At 39.9% G+C, this 19816-nt stretch overlaps 1 protein-coding gene across 8 annotated transcripts in view; it reads right to left on the bottom strand.

Annotated features, from left to right (window-relative positions):
* The window catches only part of NPAS2 (neuronal PAS domain protein 2), a 247683-nt gene that overhangs the window by 145330 nt on the left and 82537 nt on the right, over positions 1-19816 (bottom strand). Inside the window, exon 1 of one of the 8 annotated variants that reach the window (XM_069073026.1) lies at positions 18393-19576. The exons of the other annotated variants lie outside the window; for them this stretch is intronic. The gene's annotated coding sequence lies outside the window, so the exon portion shown is untranslated. Of the gene's footprint in view, positions 1-18392; positions 19577-19816 lie in introns of those variants that run through there. 8 annotated transcript variants of the gene reach the window in all.

Below are 19816 nucleotides of genomic sequence, written 5' to 3'. Positions count from 1 at the left end.
GTCTGAGCAGTGCGGGTTATGGTTATTATGATCACAACCTGTGCCTGAGCTTCCACTGCCCACCTAAAGGTCCGACAAGGTCAAGGTCAAAGCTTTAATAAGAGCTAGTATTTATATAGCACTTTATAAAATACTTTACAGATATTTATGTCATTGGATCCTAACAATATCCCTGCTAGGTGCTATTTTTTTTTTTTATCACACTTTCCAAGTGAGAAAATGGAGACAGGCAGAGCTTTTGAGACTTAGCCTGGTAAATGTCTGAAGCTGGAGCTGAACTCTGGTCTTTCAGACTCCAGCAGCAGGGCTCCACCCACCATACCACCTAGCTTTCTATTTTGTATTCTTTTGGAGATCTAACACAGGATTCTTTCCACCTATTGCTGATTTTAAAAGCATGATGGCAAGGACCGTCATCTCTGTGTCCCTAAAAGATTGCTGTTGGTCAGAGAGCTGATGTCCGCCTAGTGTAGACCAGTGATTCTATGTCCCAGGTGAGACACTCACACTCCTACCTGAACGGTGACAACTTGTACCAGTGACAAGAGAAGCCGCAGCCAATGTAACTAAGTTATCAAGTCCCTGCGCCTCGCAGCATTAGGGTGGCATTGTGAGACCAAGAGGGGCAGCTAATCTCTGATTGGCAAGAGGCCTTCTTTGTCTTTTTGTTTGGTTTTGTTTCTTAATTTCCTTAGGTACCACAATAGCAAGGACAGGCACCACCTGCACAGGCTTTAAAAGACAAAAACCCAAACAATCTTCATTCGATTTACGTTCCGGTTGGAAGAGTAAATGACATTTGCAACATGCTTTACCATTCCCATTTCTTTATTCACACAATTACTTTACTTTTAACTTTTGGGATCAGTAAGGAGCTGTTCTCACAGAGGACAGCATGAGCATGCCACCACAGGTTTAGATGTTACTCATTCTAAAAAGTGCATCCTATTTTTGGAAAAGGCTCTTGGAATTGGACCTTTCTTAAAAGTATATCTGTCATGTGTCTGGGAAGCATATCGCTGTGCCCTGGGAAAGGCTCTTGAAAAACAGCATTTTGTGATTTTCTCTTTTTTTACCTTAAAACAACTCTGAGGCTCGGTGGCACAGTGAATAGAGTACCAGCCCTGCAGTCAAGAAGACCTGAGTTCAAATCCCGCCTCAGACACTTAACACAAAAACTAGCCCTGTGACCTTGGGCAAGTCACTTAACCCCAATTGCCCTCCAAACAGAAAAAAAAATAAAAAAAAAACACTGAGGAAAAGGTGAATTAGAGGGCATTATCTTGGAAAATTCAGGCAAATTCATTTAGTTCTTTTCCCTACATTTTCCCCTCAGTTATCTGCTACAAAGAAAAAAATGGAGGGGAGGGAGGCAGAGCCAAGATGGTGACATAGAAGCAGGAAAACTCCATGTGCTTCCCCCATAACCACCTCAAATACCTATAAAAATGACTCTAAATAAACTTTAGGGCTACAGAACCCACAAAGTGACGGAGAGAAACAAATCTCCTGCTGAAGGCAGCACAACAGGCTGACAGGCAGGGTCCATTGCAGCAAGCTGGGAGCAGAGCCCAGCCCTGGGTTTTAGCCTTAGGGCACCCCAACCAGCCCCAGCTGGAAGACTTCAGGAGACTTGATCACCAGCAGCTGTGGTGGTATCCAGAATTATCAACCCACAAATGCCAAAGACAAAGTGAAAGGTCAGTGTGGACTTAGGGAACAGGGGGTCTGGGAGTGTAGTCTGGCCTCTGCCTGCCAAGGGAGAAGTGGCATGGCTTCTTAAGAGCTGCTGCCTACAGATTGTAGGAGGACCAAGCGACCATTCCAATGGGTAATTGCTCTTGCTTTAACCTGCTTGGATGTGGATTTCTGTTAGGGTGGAGGTCCTGGGGTGTGTGACCAGGTGCCAAAGCCTGTGGAGGCTTCAGAGAGGGAACCCAACAAATAGCTCTGGCAGCTGCAAAAACCCCAGTGATTTCAGACAAAGCTCTCCTCTCTGGAAGCAGAGTTCTACTGTGGCAGAGCTCAAAAGTCAAGTAACTGATTGGCAACATGAGCAAGCAAAGGAAGCAAAGCAAGCACAGGAATCCGACTTTGGACTCCTATTTTGGGGACAAAGAGGAACAAAGTATAGAGTGGGAGGAAGACAGTGAAGTCAGAACTCCTGCACCTAAAGCTTGCAAGAAAAATAGGAGCTGGTTACAGGCCATAGATGACCTTAAGAAGGATGCTGAAAACCAAATAAGAGAAGTGGAGGAAAAAATGGGAAGAGAAATGAGAGTGATGCAAGAAAATCATGAAAACAAAGTCAACAACCTGACTGAAGAAAATAACACCTTAAAAAATAGAGTAACTCAAATGGCAAAAGAGGTTCAAAAAACCAATGAGGAGAAGAATGCCTTAAAAAGTCAAATTTCCCAGATGGAAAAAGAATCTCAAAAAGCTCACTGAAGAGAATCATTTCTTCAGAATTAGACTGGAGCAAATGGAAGCTAGTGACTTTATGAGAAATCAAGATACTATTAAACATATCCAAAAGAATGAAAAAATAGAAGGCAATGTGAGATCTCATTAGAAAAACCACTGATCTGGAAAATATATCCAGGAGAGATTATTTAAAAATTATTGGACTACCTAAAAGCCATGATCAAAAAAAGAACCTAGAAATCATCCTTCAAGAAATTCTCAAGGAAAATTGCCCTGATGTTTTAGAACCAGAGGGCAAAATAGAGGTTGAAAGAATCCACCAATCACTTCCTGAAAAAAGATCTCAAAAAGAAAACTCCTAGGAATATTATAGCCAGGTTCCGGAGTTCACAGATCAAGGAGAAAATATCATAAGCAGCCAGGAAGAAACATAACACAGGATCTGACAGCTTCTACAAGGAGGGATTGAAGGGCTTGGAATATGCTATTCCGGAGGTCAAAGGAGCTGGGATTAAAACCAAGAATCACCTACCCAGCAAAACTGAGTATCATCTTTCAGGGGAAAATATGGTCATTCAATGGAATAGAGGACTTTCAAACATTCTTGATGAAAAAACCAGAGTTGAATAGAAAATCTGACATTCAGATACAAGAAGCAAGAGAAGCATAAGAAGGTAAACAGGGAAAAGAAATCATAAGGAACTTATCAGAATTGAACTATTTATATTCCTACATGGAAAAACGATAATTGTAACTTATGAAACTTTTCTCGGTATGAGAATAGTTGAAGGGAATTTAAATTCACACACACATGTATATATATGTATGAATATAAACATATATATGTCTATATAGGAAGGTATATGGGCATATGAATACATATGTGAGTGTGTGTATATATGTGCATAGGTATACATAGACAGAGGGCACAGGACCAATTGAATAGGAAGGGATGGTACTTAAAAGGTGAAATTGAGAGGTGAGAGAGGAATATAATGAGAAGAGGTGGGGAGAGACAGAATGGGGTAAATTATCTCATATAGAAGAGGCAAGGGAAAATGGTTACAATGGAGGGGAAGAACAAGAAGGCAAAAGGGATTCACTGAATTTGGCTTAGGGAAAGAATGACATACACACTAAATAGGATGTCTCGCCCTACAGAAGAGTAGGGGAGATGGGGATGAGAGGAGGAATGATGGAAGGGAGGGCAGGCTGGGGGGGTAGGGAAGTTAGAAGCACACACTTTGAAAAGGGATGGAATCAAAGTAGAGAATAGAAAAAGTGAGGGGTGTGATAGGATGGAGGGAAATATAGTCAGTCTTTCACAATATATCCACTATGGAAATGTTTTGCATTAGCCACACATGTACATCCTATACTGAACTGCTTATCTTCCCAGAAAGGGTGGGTGACACAGGAGGAAGGGAAAGGATCTGGAATTCAAAGTTTTAAAATTAAATGTTTAAAAAATATTATTATCATTATTTACATGCAACTGGGAAATAAGATATAAGGGCACTGGGTTATAGACATCCATCTTGCCCTACTGGAAAGTCAGAGAGAGGATGGAAGAGGATATAGGAGAGAGCAGATTGGGGGAGGGGGTATACAGTGGGATGCTGTTTTGGGGTGGCAGGTAGGTGAAAGATGGGGAGAAAATTTGCAACTCAAAATCTTGTGGAAATGAATGATGTAAACTAAAAATAAACATAAAATTTAATTAAGAAAAAAGAAAATAATGTTGGTGGGTTGTAAGAAGGTGAGGATAGGCTAAGGCTCAACTTTAATATTTTAGACTGCCTGTCTACAGTGATCAAATTCACTTTCCATGTTTTGTTTGTATAGACAGGGGCAGCATAGCATAATGAAGAGTACACTAAATCCTGCCTCAGACATTTCCATTCCACCCCGTGGGTAACACTGGGCAAGTCACCTAAATATGTGCCTCAGTTTCCTTATCTGTAAAGCGAAAGCATTGATAGCTCCAAATCTATGATCTTACAGCCAAGGTCCATGATCTGGGACCCTTAGACGTCCAAGAGGTTGAGGATAGGTTTCAGGAGGTCTGAGAACTTAGGAAAAAACCCATCTTTCAGTATAATTGGTTTCCTTTGTAATCCATTAAATTCAATAAACCCTTATTAAGCACCTAGTTTGTACACGGAAGCCCTGGGTATATAAATAAGAAAAAGAAGGGTCGTTCCTTCTCCCAAGAAGCTTACAACTTATTGGGGGAAGACAACATACAAAAAGAAGCTGGAAAGGGCAGAAGGGAATAACACTAGGGAGTTTCTTGTACCATTGAATTCTGACCACCAAGAGCAGCAGATGGAAAGTTGTTTTTTATTCATTTAAAAATTATTCCAAGACGGGGTCACTCAGCTTCATCATACTGCCAAAGGTTAAGAATGTCTTGCATTTTTTTTTGTAAATGGAAAGTAGGTAAATGTGTATTCATACCGGTTTTAGCCAGTTTTTCATTCCTCTCAAATTTCTATACCATAATACTCAAGGAATATTTATTCAATCTGTGGAATGATTATACACCAAAAATCTTTTATAAGCGGAAGCGCTAAGAAATGAAATCTGGACAATAAAATCAAATTATCTCAGTGGAGAAGAAAAATGGGAAGCAGTTTAAAAAACCCATGTGACTGCATGGGGAGCTCTCTCATGAACTCAGATTTTCAATGGACATGAACAAAGAATGAAAAAGTGAACATGATCAAGGATGAATGACAAAAGCATGTAAAAAAGAGTGTCAGAAAACTTCAAGCCGGTGTCACTGAAGACTTCTCGAGACTGCTGCTATCTGTCTATTTTTGAAGAGGAGCAATGACATCACAAAGTGATGACCTATTATGATCTCTTTCTCGAGAGCAGGGCTACATTTTGTTGTGTCCGTGTCATCACTGGCCAGCAGGGCGCCCTGCACACAGAAGATACTTAATGAACGCTTGCCATTTACTACCGTGTGGCTATTGGTGAGTGAATTATGCTTTCTGGACCCAAATTCTTCACATTTAAAATGAGAGAATTGAGCTAATCTGTAAGGTCCCCTTCTAGTACTAAATTCTATGATCTTAGGCTGTATGTATATAAATAAATATTTAATCTAAGAATAATAGCTAACATTTACATAGCACCTACTATGGACCAGGCATTGTGCTAAATGCTATACAAATATTTTCTCCTTTGATCCTCTAAACAACCCTGGGAGATAAGTGCTATCGTCATCCTCATTTTTACAGACGTCAAAACTGAGGCAGAGGTTAAGTGACTTGTCTAGGGTCACACAGCCAGTAAGTGTCTGAGGTTGAATTTTAATTCATGTCTATCTCACTCTGGGCCCAGCACCCAATCCACTATTTCATTATCTGAACTTGTAATTTTATTTGGGTGTAGAAATTCCTCTACCAATGCAGATCAGCTCAAAATGATGCTGATAACAATGCAGTAGTAGTTCAGAAGACTACTGATTTCCCTCTGTCTCTTCTGACCCCATTTGGGGTTTTCTTGGCAAAGATACTGGAGTTTGTTTGCCACTTCCTTCTAGAACTCATTTTATAGATGAGGAAACTGAGGCAAACAGGATTAAATGGCTTGTCCAGGGTCACACAGCTAACAAGTACCTGGGGCTTGATTTGAGCTCATGAAGATGTCTTCTTGATATAGCACTTTAAGGTTTGCAAAGCACTTTACAAATATTAGTGCAGCAATTCATCTATAACTTATAATCTTAGAGAGTTGGCTAGGGCACTGAGAAATTGAAGCTTCCCCTTGATTACTTAACTAATATCAGAGGTAAGAGACGTTTTCGTGTCTCAGAGATAAGCTGTTTATGCATTATATGAAACTGACTCCCTTAGATGATTAAATAGAAGTGCAATGTCTAGAACCAGAGGTAATAATTCCACTATACTTTACATTGATCACATCATGTCTGCAGTATTCTGTTCAAGTCACATTTTAAGAACATGGATAAACAGGAACAATTTAGAGTTCCTCCCTCAGGACTTCAAGGGAGCTAGTTAAAGAAACTGAAAACATCTAATCCTGCCAAAGAGAACATGTTTGGAAGGAGGATACAATAACTATGTATCAAAAGATCTGGAGCCAGTTGTAACACTTAGACCTGATGAGCTAAAGTAGAATGTGTTGCCTCAAGAGCCGAAAGTCTTCAAGCAGAAGGTAGATGACTACTTGTGGGGAATTTGATGGGATGGACACGTTTCACGTAGACCCTGCACTGGATGTCCTCTGAGATACTTTCCAACTCTAAAATTCTGTGGTTCTAAACAGTATATCATTTAGTAGAGTATTTATATTTATTTCATATAGTTCCATAGTACAGAAGTAGTATTAATAGGTAGAAGTGAGAGAGACAGATCTCAGATCAGCAGAAGGAAGAAATTTTTAGCGATTAGCATCATCCAGAAATGGAAAGGGCAGATCATGTAGTGTATAGAGCTTTGAGCCTGGGATCCAGAAGACTCGAGACATTCATGACCTAAGACATTCACTAGCTGTGTGACTAAGCAGCTCACTTATCCTCTCTCTGCCTGAGTTTTCTCAAATGTAAAATATGGATCATAACAGCACCTACCTCTAAGGGCTGTTGTGAGGATCAAATGAAATAACATTTGCAAGAGCACTTATTACAATGCCTGGCACATAGTAGATATCCTATAAATGCTCATTCCCTTATCTTCTGGTAAATTTTCCATCACTGGAAATATCCAAGAAGAGGCCAATGAGCCACAAATCAGAGACGTTGTCCATTCCAGCCTGGAGAAGACTAGATAATTTCCTAAGATTCCTTCCAGTGCTGAGATTGTTGGACTCTGATCTTTATCCTTTTCCTAATAGGCTTCTCTCAGTCAACCTTTCTGCCTTTCACAATAACCTACTCTCACGCACCAACAAAAGCAATTTCTATGTTTCCCTGGCTGTACAATGACTCTGTCTTTGACTATGTCACAATCTATTTGTGGTTACACAACTGCTAAGTTTTAGGTGGAATATGAACCCAGTTCCTCCTTTTTTTAACCATAGTCTATATTGAGTGCATCAGAGGGAGATAAAAAAATATTCCCTAATATATATGTACATACATACCTATGTAAAACACACACATATATAAACAACTTGCTCCCACTGTTTTCTCAATTGTTTAAGGAGCTAAAGACCCTCCATTAAAACAAATCTGGCACAGTTATTATCACAAAAGAATTCTAAAATGACCAGGCTTACTGGTTAATTACATAACAGAATGATCTCATATTAGAGGACCCAGAATATATTTGTCTCTCACTTCTAAAATATCTTATATCAGGATAATGAAAATCCTGAAATCAATCCCTTCTAAAATCTTTACCCAAGGAATTTATTTTTCCTTAACATAGACCCCAATTACATTTAACCTCTTTTATATAATCACCATCATTCATATTTATTTTAATAAACATATGTTTAAATTTAAATATATTATTTCAATAACTAAACCTCCCCTAACTCGTACTAGAAATTTTATAACCATGCAGATAAAGAAGATCAGAATGTTAGATAATTTAAAAATAGATTTTAGGATCTCAATCATGGGATAACATTGGTAAAATTATTTTCTTCCACTTAATAATTCTTATATTCTGACAGTTTATTTTACAAAAATAAAATTTGACTTATAACATTAACAAATATGTAATTGGAAAAGGCAGTGAGTTGGTTATATGATGAGAAAGAGAGATAAGAGACAGGATGATCAAATTATAATAGTACTCATGAAATAGAGGAACAACTAGAGAAAGGTCTCTAGTATGTTGGATGGATAGGCTCTGGAGAATTTATGAAAGAACCGGTAACAGTCATGAAGTCTAAGAAGTTAAGGATAGGGTATGATCCTCATAGAGGGAGGTGGCCATCACATCAACAGGATTTAAAATCCACTGGAGCAGTAAAATGTACTAACAATAATAATGATGGATAGCATTTATATAGTGCTTTAGGGTTTGCAAAGTGATTTACAAACATTATCTCATTTTTATCCTCACAAAAACCCTGGAAGGTAGAAGATATTATCATCTCCATTTTACAGAAGAGGAAACCAAGCCACAGAAGAGTTAAGTGAATTGCCCAGGGACACTCAGTTAGTGTCTGAGGCTGAATTTGAACTCAGGACTTCTTGTCTTCAAATTCCATATTCCACTGGGTCAGCTAGCTATCTCATTACTATTGTACACATGCTTCTGTGCTCCCTCTCCTGAGCTGCATGGGTGGTTTAGAGCGTACTCTGTCAAAAATATCACTTCTGCTTTTGCCTCTGCTGTTTTTCACTCAAGCTCTCTAGAGTCGGAGAAGTGTTGAACTCAAGGGCAGCATGTACCAGATTAAATGTAACTAGGTCATGTTTAACAGAATAAATAAAACTGCAATAAAACATAGATTATGTTTACTAGAAGTCCCTATATGACCTTCAGGGATCCACTCCTATTTGTGTTTGATGTCATTGCTCTCCACCATGCACAGCTTTTCAGATTCCTGGACTTTCTAGGCAGTTCATATTCTTAATATTCAGTGCTACTTCTGTCCCACCCCAGCCCAAAATGATCCTACAAGTCCTACGTTTTAAATCAGTGGGACTGGAGAGACTTTTTGCCATCCCTTGTTAGGTGAACTTCATCCCTGGCCAAGGGTCTATTATTTCTATATTTTAAGGTGTAGTCTGTGAAACCAAATCTTACTCTCAAAGACCATACCCTAGCCAGTTATTCATTTCCCTAGATAACTTCCAACTTTTAATCAAGTACTCTAAAGATAAGCGATTAATATTCCTAACTCACTAAGCACTCAATCTAATCAGCTTCCCATTTTCTTCTTCTTAGTAATATTAATTTCACTCTGGCAGTTGTACAAACTGTTCCATAGCAAAGCAATGAGACTTTTTTGAAAACTCTTGCCATTACTTTATTGCCACACAGCATATTTGTAAAAAAAAAAAATAGTATAACAAGTATTTCTTTTCCTCTTGCTTTTGAAGAAAACATTGATTTATAACAATAACAGAAAGATCTCATGTTTGTATATTATGTTAAAGTTTACAAAACACTTTGTTTACACAATCCTCTAAGGTTTAATATAAAGAAGGTACTGTTTTTACTGATGTAAATATTATTGTCAAACTGTATGCTAGAGGGAGTTTTCACACTGGAAATTCCCTACACTAATGAAATCACTGTATCAGACCAAAACGTTTTTTTAAAAAATACTATAATCAGAATCTAGAACTTTAAAAAAATTCCTGTTGTGCTGTATACTTCCCAGTTCACTACCCATATTTGCCCATATTTACACTGAGAAAACCTACATACATTCTTTACATTTCCAGCAAAGAAGTGTGATTGGAAAGATCATGGTATTCTCTTGGAAAGTCTCAGGAGCCAATAAGAAAACTCAGCTTTATAAGGGTCAAGTGCATGCCCCTAGTAACACAGCTAAGGAAGGGATATAAACTCAGGTTTCCTGAATCCAAATTTTACATGCTAGTTAGCGGTTGTGCCATTCTGCTTCTCTCTGGAAATTCTGGACAGGCAAAGACCCTCTCTTCACTCAAAAAACCCCAAAACCCCACAGCATGTCCATTATTTGGGGAATGGCTGAACAAGCTGTGGGATATGAATGTAATGGAATACAACTGTGCTATAAGCAATGAGGAGCAGATGGACTTCAGAATAACCTGTAGAGACTTATATAAACTGATGTTGAGTGAGGAGAGCAGAACCAGGGGAACTTTGCACAGACACATCGGATCTCAGCAATACAAGGTTAGAAGACAACTCCAAAAGAGTTGTGATGGAGAGGGCTGTCCCCATCCAGAGAAAGAGCTGCCGAGTCTGAACGCAGATTGAAGCAAACTACTTGCTGTCTCTTTTGTGTTCAGTTTTATTTCATTCCTTCTTTCTCTTAGTTCACTCCATTGGTTAGAATTCTTTACAACTCAACTAATCTTTAATACAAAGGTATTTGTAGAACCTATGTCGGACTGCATGCTGCCATAGATGGGGAGGGGGAAGAGAAGGGGAAAAAATTTGGAACTCAAGGGATTGTGGGACCAAATGTGGTAAACTAAAAGTAAATAAATCGATTTTTTTAAAAGCACGATTAGGTTACAGTTTCCTCTTTGTGTTTGGTTTTAAGAAGTACCAACATGAGTGAGAGAGGAAGATATGTCTCCCTAAAATTCTGAAAAACCCTTTAAGCTACCTGAACTCAGGAGAACACCATGACCTCTCTTTTCAGCCACCCTTCTTCCAGATATTAAGGGAAAATAACCATAAACTAACAAGACTTTCAGCTTATATTTACTGTTCCAAGTTAATCATGGAAGAAGTGGCTAGTAGAAGAGGGCTGGTGTGATAACAGTAAATTCACTGTCTTCATCAGTCAGTCTATAAGCATTTATTAAGTGTTTACTATGTGCCAGGCACTATGCTAAGTGCTGGGGGGAACAAAAGAACAGGCAAAAACATGGTCCCTGCTCTCAAGGAGCTTATAATCTATTGGAGGAGACAGCATGCAAACGACGATGTAAAAATGAGATCTACATACATGATAAAGAGCACATGCTGATAACAGTGGGGGGGTCCAGGAAAGACCTCTTGAAGAAGGTAGAATCTGAACTGAGTCTTGAAAGAAACCAGGGAAACCAAAAGAAAGCGTCAAGGAGAGAAAAGACTCCAGACATGGGGTATACAACCAGGAAAAAGGTGCAGATTCAGGAAACGACTACCTCGTACAAGAAATGACAATTCTTTTTTTTCTTTAGAATTTTTTTGTCTTTATTAATTTGTTTGTTTCCTTTTATTTTACAAGGTTCAGATCCACAATTCCTTGAGTTTCAAATTTTCTCCCCCTCCCTCCCCTCCCCCCCACCATGGCTGCTTACAATCATGTATAGGATCTGCAGTACTTTCACATTACATATTACTGTGTTTCCCTGATAATAAGACCTATCCCGAAAATAAGCCCTCCCCTTACTGTGTAAGATTCCTCTAAAACAAGCCCTCCCCCGAAAATAAGCCCTATTGAGATTGCTACTGTAGTGAAGGTGATCCCCTGCGCTACACGCTACATTATGGTACCCTCTGTATGCACCCCCCCGGTGAAACGCACGCCGCGCTCCGAGCTGCATCCAATCAGAGCTGCAGCAGTGAGCGCGTCATCCTGTTCTTCCCCAGTGATTTGTTCATTGAATAAAGGTACATTTTTTTGTTCACATTTACCTGTTTATTAAAATTGCTGTCAATGTTCATGAAAATAAGCCCTCCCCTGAAAATAAGCCCTCTGGTGTTTTTCTGTCTAAAAAATTAATAAGACAGTGTCTTATTATCGGGGAAACACGGTAGTCAGGTTATAAAGACGGATTGTATCGGATGGAAAGGAAACTACAATTCTTAAATGTCCTTGCAAACAAATGCACCACCCACAGAGCTAAGATGAGCATGATTTTTTGTTTTACACACTAGGCAATTGAATGGTGATGATTTACTGTCTTAATGTTTAAATTACACTGAATGGGGCATTCTTCTAAACTTCCTCATCTACTTACAGTCTGCCATCTCAACATATAATAGACCATTTTGTGTATGACAGAGAATTTTTAAAATGTTTTCTTGTTTTACTGCTTAATTCATGGAGTTAATTTGGAAATCATGAATGTTTTGCCGTTGCAGGCTGAGTTGGGACATGGCATTCTAGAAGGAAAGGACTTGGCAACAGACTTTCTATCTATCAAGCACAAGATGATCAGTTTTAATTTGTAGAGAATCAGAATGATATTGGGCTGCAAAGGAACTTAGAAGTCATTGAGTCAAAGGCTCCCCCTACTCCCTCCCCCACCTTTTAACCGAGGAAGAAATGATATCCCAGGTGAGTTAGATGACTGACAAAATGTCAGGCAGGTAGCTACTAGGAGCGTAAGAATTTTGATGAGTGTGATTTTTGAGGGAGAAAAAAGGGAAGAATCCTCACGGAAGATTTAAATATGAAAAAAGAGGGATTTCTGAAAAACAAAAACATAGGAAGGCATGTAATGCCTGCTACGAATGCTCAATGCCTCTGAAGTTTACCCATAGGAGACAGTTTTTATGAATCAGTGTGAAGACACATCCCTCCATGACTCAGGTGGCCAGGTAGTAGAGACACTGGAATTCCTGAAGCGTTCATTCATGCATGGAATGTCATCTCCCATGTCTCTTAACCCATTGCCACTTACATAATACTTTGTGGGAATGACAAGGGTCTTCAAATATCTTTAAGTCTCTTTACTTATGGCCAAGATAAGGTGTGTGTGTGTGTGTGTGTGTCTGTGTGTGTATGTGTCTGTGTGCGTGCGTGTGTCTCTGTGTCTGTGTATGCGCGTGTATGTGTCTGTGTGTGTGCGCACATGTGTGTGTGCATGCGTACGTGTGTGTGTGTGTGTGTGCGCATGCCTTGGCTGATGAACATTCAGCCCATGGTGCCCCATTTCAGACCACATTTATATAGAAGGCTGTACATGGCTGATCAGGGAGGCAGAATCAAGTTAGGGTAAGAGGCCCAGTTGCAACAGCATTCTCCCTCTGGGTTTTTGATCCACGCTGACAAATCTCCATGGCAGGTGCGTCAGTCTGCTCTCACAAAGAGAATGTGCACCTAGAATCTTAATGCACTGGGGTGTGTGTCTACCTGACGCTCAAGTTTATACTACTAACAGTGTGTGTGTCTGGCGAGCCTGTGTACAAATGAGTCAGATGTGAACTAAGGACGTGGCTAAAACTCTGCTGGTGCTGATGTTTCTGATGGCAGCAATAACCAGGGAGTGAACCCAGTTTTGCTGCAGGAATGTTTGGGGAAGTTTCTCGGTTATCTTGGAACTAACTCAGCTACAGACCCAAAGCCCCGGCATCGGCTCAATCGCTGGATTGCACCTACACTCTCTGCAGCTCCGAATTCCGACAGACTCAGCAGGCACCCAGGACTTCTGCAGGGTGCCTGGCCTTCTTGGTTCTAGCATTTTCCAGGCTCTAACTGTGACTAACACAGTGAAATGAAAGCTTGCTGAAGGCAGAGGATGTTTTGTCTTTGTCTTTGTATGTCCCCAATGCCCTGCTCAAAGCTGGTACTTACTAAGTATTTGTTGAAGCATCTAATTTAAACCCTTTTCTTTTTTTGCCCTAATCAACAAGCATTAATTCAGTGCCTACAATGTGCTCAGCACAGTGAAGTAAGAACAAAATGGGATAACCTTGTCCCCAAGGAACTTGGATTCTACTGGAAGGCTAAAAAATGAAACAAGAAGTTAATAGAAGACATATTCCAAATCAATATAATGTAAGTTTTGTGAGCAGAAGCACCAAAACCTAGGGGCATTAGGAAAGATCCCTTGAAGGATGCTGTATTTGAGCTGAGCCCTGGAGAAAGCTAGGGATTCTGAGATTCAGAGGCTAGAACAGGAGGCATGTCACTCTCATCCATGTAAAGCCAGGGAGGAGAGGAATCAATCAACCAGCCATCGTGAGACCACAGCACCTGTACATACTACTGACATCATGCAGCTATCTCCCAAAGGCACCTGAGATTTGGCCCCTGGGACGCCAGGAACTGATGGCGGTAGTTCTCATATTTTCAAGCACTGTAGCAATCTTAGTAATTCTAAACAATTTGCTACCATTTAGATCAGCCCCTATTTCTTACTAAGGAGACAGCTTGGTGGTGCAGCGGATAGAGAGTACTGTGTCTAGAGACAAGAAGACCAGAGCTCAAATATGGCCTCGGACACTTAATAGAGTTGGGAAAGTCATTCAACCTCTATCTTTCTTAGTTTCCTCATCTGTAAAATGGGGGTAATAATACCACCTACATCCCAGGGTTACTGTGATGATCAAATGAGATACTATTTGCAAAATAATTAGAGTTCCTGGCACAAGGGAGGTACTTAAAAAATGTGTGTTCTGTTTCCTCCCTTCTCTGAGGAAATGCCTCCCACTTCCTTCCCCCAATTCCTCATAATGGCCATCTTCAATCCTTAAAATTCTTTCACATGTCCCAGGCCACATCACAGAGAAATAGCATCAGAGTTGTTTCCAGTAATACATTCCAATCTTTCTCTCTCCAAAGAAAGAAAAAGACTTTAGATAAAAGGTAGAAGCTCATTTTCTCTCTGTGCCCAGAAGGGCATATCTATTACTAGAGATAAATCAAAATACTAATAACCCTTCCATATAAATATCACCTGCCCATCCATCTAAGGTCTCAAATTAAGAAATCTGACATCAATCTTCCTCCCAGACAAGGAGAAAATCCTTCTTTGTCCATGAAGTTCAACTGGCTTCTGTGTGTATGTTTAGTCTGTGGAGATGTCACAGTTATTAGCCTGCTTTACAGCGGGGGGGGGGGGGAGAAATATCACCTGAATATTACAGAATTATAAGAGTATGGTACACTGAGTCACAATTTGTCCCATCCCACCTACTCCCCAATGCCAAGAAAATGGCATGTTCAGCCTGATCCTTCCCTTCAGGCCCAGGAGGGTGCTAGTTACGGCCCTTCTGGGTGTGGAGAAAAGATGAGTCTCCCTTCACCACTCCCTGTTCACTTCTGTACCCATCCCTTTTCCCCAGCACCTCCTACCTCTGTCTGCTTTCCCCCCTCCCCAATATCATATACCCTCCTGGCCAGGCCTTTGCCTTCCTAAGCCTGGCTAGAGGAGAAATCACTTGGCGGCTGTGACAAAGGAACAGATATTGCCAATCTGAGGTAAGCATCACTATACCCGCCCTGTACAGGAGCCTGCTTGAGTGACAGAACAATCAATCATTTCTATTCTGTCTCAGCAACAAGGAGCAGCCCGGCTACGCATATGCCATCAAGTGCATTCTCCCTACCGTTGCATCAGGGTGTTTATAAGTCTTTACAGGAAGATCCTCTGCCTGGAAAACAACAATAAAATAAAACAAAAATCCAAGCTGTTTACTGCTTACTATACACAGAGGACAAACAAGAATCTTTAAGGAGACCTTACTTTCACTTTTAACAGAAGGCAGCGATCTCAAGGTCAAAGATCACAGGGCTTAACTCAAGAAGGGGCCAAAGATATCAGTTAGTCCAACCCACTGGTTTTATAGATAAACAAAAAACAAAAAAACCTAGTGCCACAAAGTTTAAGTAATTTTACCCAAGGTCACACTGAAAATAAATACTAGTGCCAGGATTTAAACCCAGACCCTCTTAGAAAGGGTTGTTCAGCAAAAGGACCCTATTCCTGTTACTACAAATTCTTCCTAGTAAAAAGAACAAAAAGCTAATCACTCTTCAAAAGCCTTGTGACCAACAAGTACCACTGTTTCCCTTCTCTGAACAGTGTTTATCCATTTGCAATCTAATTAAGTCTGAAAAATACATATTAAAGTTTAGTGGACACTGGGGAGATACAACATCGAGTGTCCTTATGGAACTTACATTCTATGGGGTGAGTGGGTGAGAGAGATAACACATACAGAGAAGCCAATACAAGGCAATTTAAGAAGGGACTGTACCATGGGAGTAACAGAAATCCATGTGGAGATAAGAAGTGAGTGTATATTCCAGATACTGAAAATGGCCTGGGCACAAGCATGGAGTTGGGAGATGTGGAATTTGGGGAACAGCTAGAATGCCTGTTTGACTGGAACACAGAATGCAAGAAGGGGAGCAATATGGAATTCTAAAAGCTGGGAATGGAGTCAAGATTAAAGAGGGCCTTAAGTGCCAGGCTGAAGATCCGGTTTTATTCTAGGAATCACTGAAGACTGTTAAGTGGGGGAGGGGAGTGGCATGTTCAGCTCCTGGTCTTTAAGAATATTAATGCAGCTATGCGGGGGGGAAAGATTGGAAAAAGGAGTTTCTGGAAGCAGGGAGACATGCTGAAGGAAAATGGATAAGATATGGCAACTGAAATTGAGGGAGGGGGAAGAGGTGAAAGTCAAGTATGCTTCTGAAATGCTAACCCTCAGTGTGTGGAAGGATGGTCATGCTCTCAACAGAAATGGCAAAGTTTAGGAGAGGAAGATGATGAATTTGGTTTTGGGCCACATTGAGTTTCTTCTCCTTCCCTCTCAGGGCCTGGAGTAGTAAGACTTCCATCATGAAAGGACAATCACCAAAAGGTTGCCTTTGTCCCCATCCTCCCCGTATGGACTATTAACATTAAAGCAAATCCTAAGAGAAGCAATTAGGACAATAGTTAACAAATGGGGGCACTGAGTAAAGACATCTTTTTACTAGTACTCAGAACAAAATCAGAATGCCTCTGGAAGGCGTTGGCTCCTCTTCACCAAAATCTTTTAGGCTCAATAACCATCTGTGAGGTATGATGGAGAGGGGACTGTTGTTCAAGTATAGGTTGGATAGAGACTCTGAAACCCCTTTCCACTCTGAGGTGAGATTCTAGCTTCCTATGGTCTCTTAAGAACTCAATCTTCATTTGTTTCCCTCACTGAAACCTTTAGGCATGGGACGATATATCCAAGGTTTATAACACAACTAAGCAGCCTTCTGTTATGAGATAGCCTAGTTACCAGATAACTGGATACCTGACAACCTGAAAGAACAAATTAGTTCTACTAGAGAGACTTCTGGACTATTTTGTTTGGCAGAGAACTGGAATCATCAGAGAGGACTCTGATCTGCCTTCTTGTGGCAGACAGAACCTTGCTCTGGGAGCCAATCCCAGTTCAGCCACCAACTGGCTTCTAGGCAAATCATCTCTCTGTGCTTCATTTTCTTCAGATGTCAAATGGAACTTCTGCTCTCTCTTCCTTTTGGTGTGCTTGTGAAAACTGAGTGAAACACTCTATGTGAAAACTCTCTAGGAAGAATAAACCACCAAACATAACCATAAGACATATCTGTTATTATTTTAATCTGCTTGTCTATAAATTCAGTGAGAGAGGGGCTATCTCATTAATCTTTATATTTCCCACAGTATCTAGTATAGTGCTTTGTATATGCTGGTGCTCAATAAATGTATTTTGAATGAAAGAATGGATAGATTATGATTCGCTCAGGTATTTGCAAATTGGGTGGCAGGAAGTTGGTGAAGAAAGTGTGGTAGAACTGGCTAAAAAGGATAGAAGTTATGACAAGAGAGAATCGGAAGAAAAGTCATAGGGAGATTGATACATTGAACATTCAAGACACATTTATTATATGTCTACTAGGATGAAAATACTCTAGGGTATTATGGATGGGGACAGAGGCACAGGAAAGACGTGAGGGGAATCAGATGCTGATTTTAGTCCATAATTATAGCACTGAGTTTCTAGTTGGATGGAAAAGGATTTCCACTGGATTGTAATCCCAAGGCTTTAGGGGGGAAATGAGTAATATATGACTGTGTACATTTTGTCTTGCATTTAGCACCACCTCAACATGAAATCAAACTGCATCCAATTAACTCATATTTTACTCATTGTGTTTAATTTATGCTACTTAAGATATTCAAGATGCAATTTATTTTCTCCAAACTAAGATTCTGACAATAGTTCTGTTTTAAAGAAAGAAGTGACAAATCACAAAATCATAACCACTTAAATCTGTTACAAATAAACAAAATTATTCAATACCACCAGGAAATGCCCTTTGAGATATTTTTCTCCTACACGTAATGACAAAGATTTAGAAGGTACTGACTCCTGAAGAAATCACCATACAGACATAAACACAGTTCCCATAAATTTGAAGTGCTGAAGTATATATTCAGTAGGGGAAAAAAAACAGTCAGGTCCTTTGAACTAAGATAAATTTCAAACAAGCAAATATCTTGTTACAACGGGGGAGCAATTGAAATATTTGAAGACATATAAAACAAATTAATAAATTCTAATTTAAATACATACATATATTTCCCTCCCTCCCTCCCCCCAAAACAAATGAAAAAACAAACAAGTTACCTTGGTTCTTGTAGCAGGGGATTAAGGGTGTTAAAATCCTGTATCTTCTTATTGATTTTAGTATGCCACAAAGAAACATTTCAGATGATGACTAAAAGCCAGGTGATAGAAAAGCAAGTAAGTCTAAAGATGCCCTTTTCTTTTTTTTCTCTCCACTCCCCCTCCCCCAACTTTACCGACAGGAAAACTCTCTCCCAGTTCTCTTCTTTAAACGTCTTTCACTTCCCTATTAGACTGAATGGCCTTAACAAGCCTTGATTGCTGGTCCTATCAGCTCATTCTATATTTTAGCTGCTTACAAATGCTGTTGTCTCTGTGATACATAGGCTTCTCATTTTCACATGGATAAACAACCATAACAAATTGTTCCTATATCAATCTGTTCTTTTCCCTTAGGCTCCTGTGAAACTCACCCAGATTCTCTCTCCTGCTGTTTAACCTCTCCCTAACTTCTGACTGTCTAGAGGCCAAACCAGCCAGCTAATCTCTCCTTGGTCATTACTCATTCATTAGCCTACATCCTGAAGGCTGCCCCCTGCCGAACCCATGCTGTCTCTGCAATGGAAAGAGAAGCTTTCATGACCAGATGATCTCTTTTGCACTGATGTCAACATCCCTTTTACAATCTATCACTAAAAGTCAAATGCCTTTCCCATTAGATAACATGGGCATAAAGGTCCATAAAAGTGTGCAACATTCGGGGCTTGGCACCGGGCAAAAGCAATTCTGTGAGGCTCAAAGTTCAGAATTATCATTTCTATCAAAACATTTATTGTTTTAACTTCCACTTAGACTACCTTAGAATGAAAGGTTTTAAATCCTTAGTCCAATCCCTGGTATTGTATAGCTTTTAGAAGATGGAATAGCTTTTTTAAAAGGACAACAAAAACCTTCAAAGCTATATGAGTTCTAAATGAACATGATGTTGCATTTTAGCAAAACTACAATAATATAACCTGAATGAAAGTATCTGAATTTATATCCATTCTATATTTACTTTACCTATGAAATTTCAAAAATACCTACAAAGGTAAAATTTCAGCAAGCAAGTATAACTGAGTAAAAGAAAAGATAGTAATCACTCACCCTGATTACCACACAAAGTTGTTAGTAAGATCAAATATGATATTGCATGGAAAATGTCTTTGAAGGTTTAACAGTGTGGGGAGTCTAGGTGGTGCAGTGAATAGAGCACTGGCCCTGGAGTCAGGAGGACCCGAGTTCAAATCTGGCCTCAGACACTTAACACTTACTAGCTGTGTGACCTTGGGCAAGTCACTTAACCCCAATTGCCTTGCCTCCCCCCCCTTCCAAAAAGTGAAAGGAAGAAAGGAAGGAAGAAAGGAAGGAAGAAAGAAAGGAAGAAAGAAAGAAAGGAAGGAAGGAAGGAAGGAAGGAAGGAAGGAAGGAAGGAAGGAAGGAAG

The sequence above is a fragment of the Petaurus breviceps genome, unplaced genomic scaffold (assembly GCF_028583685.1).
Source record: "Petaurus breviceps papuanus isolate PSGF00001 unplaced genomic scaffold, PetGlider_PUasm1.0 90849, whole genome shotgun sequence".
NCBI classification, from domain to species: Eukaryota; Metazoa; Chordata; class Mammalia; order Diprotodontia; family Petauridae; genus Petaurus; species Petaurus breviceps.
Note: the sequence above shows the minus strand (reverse complement) of the source record. Positions and strands in the feature narration are given on the sequence as shown.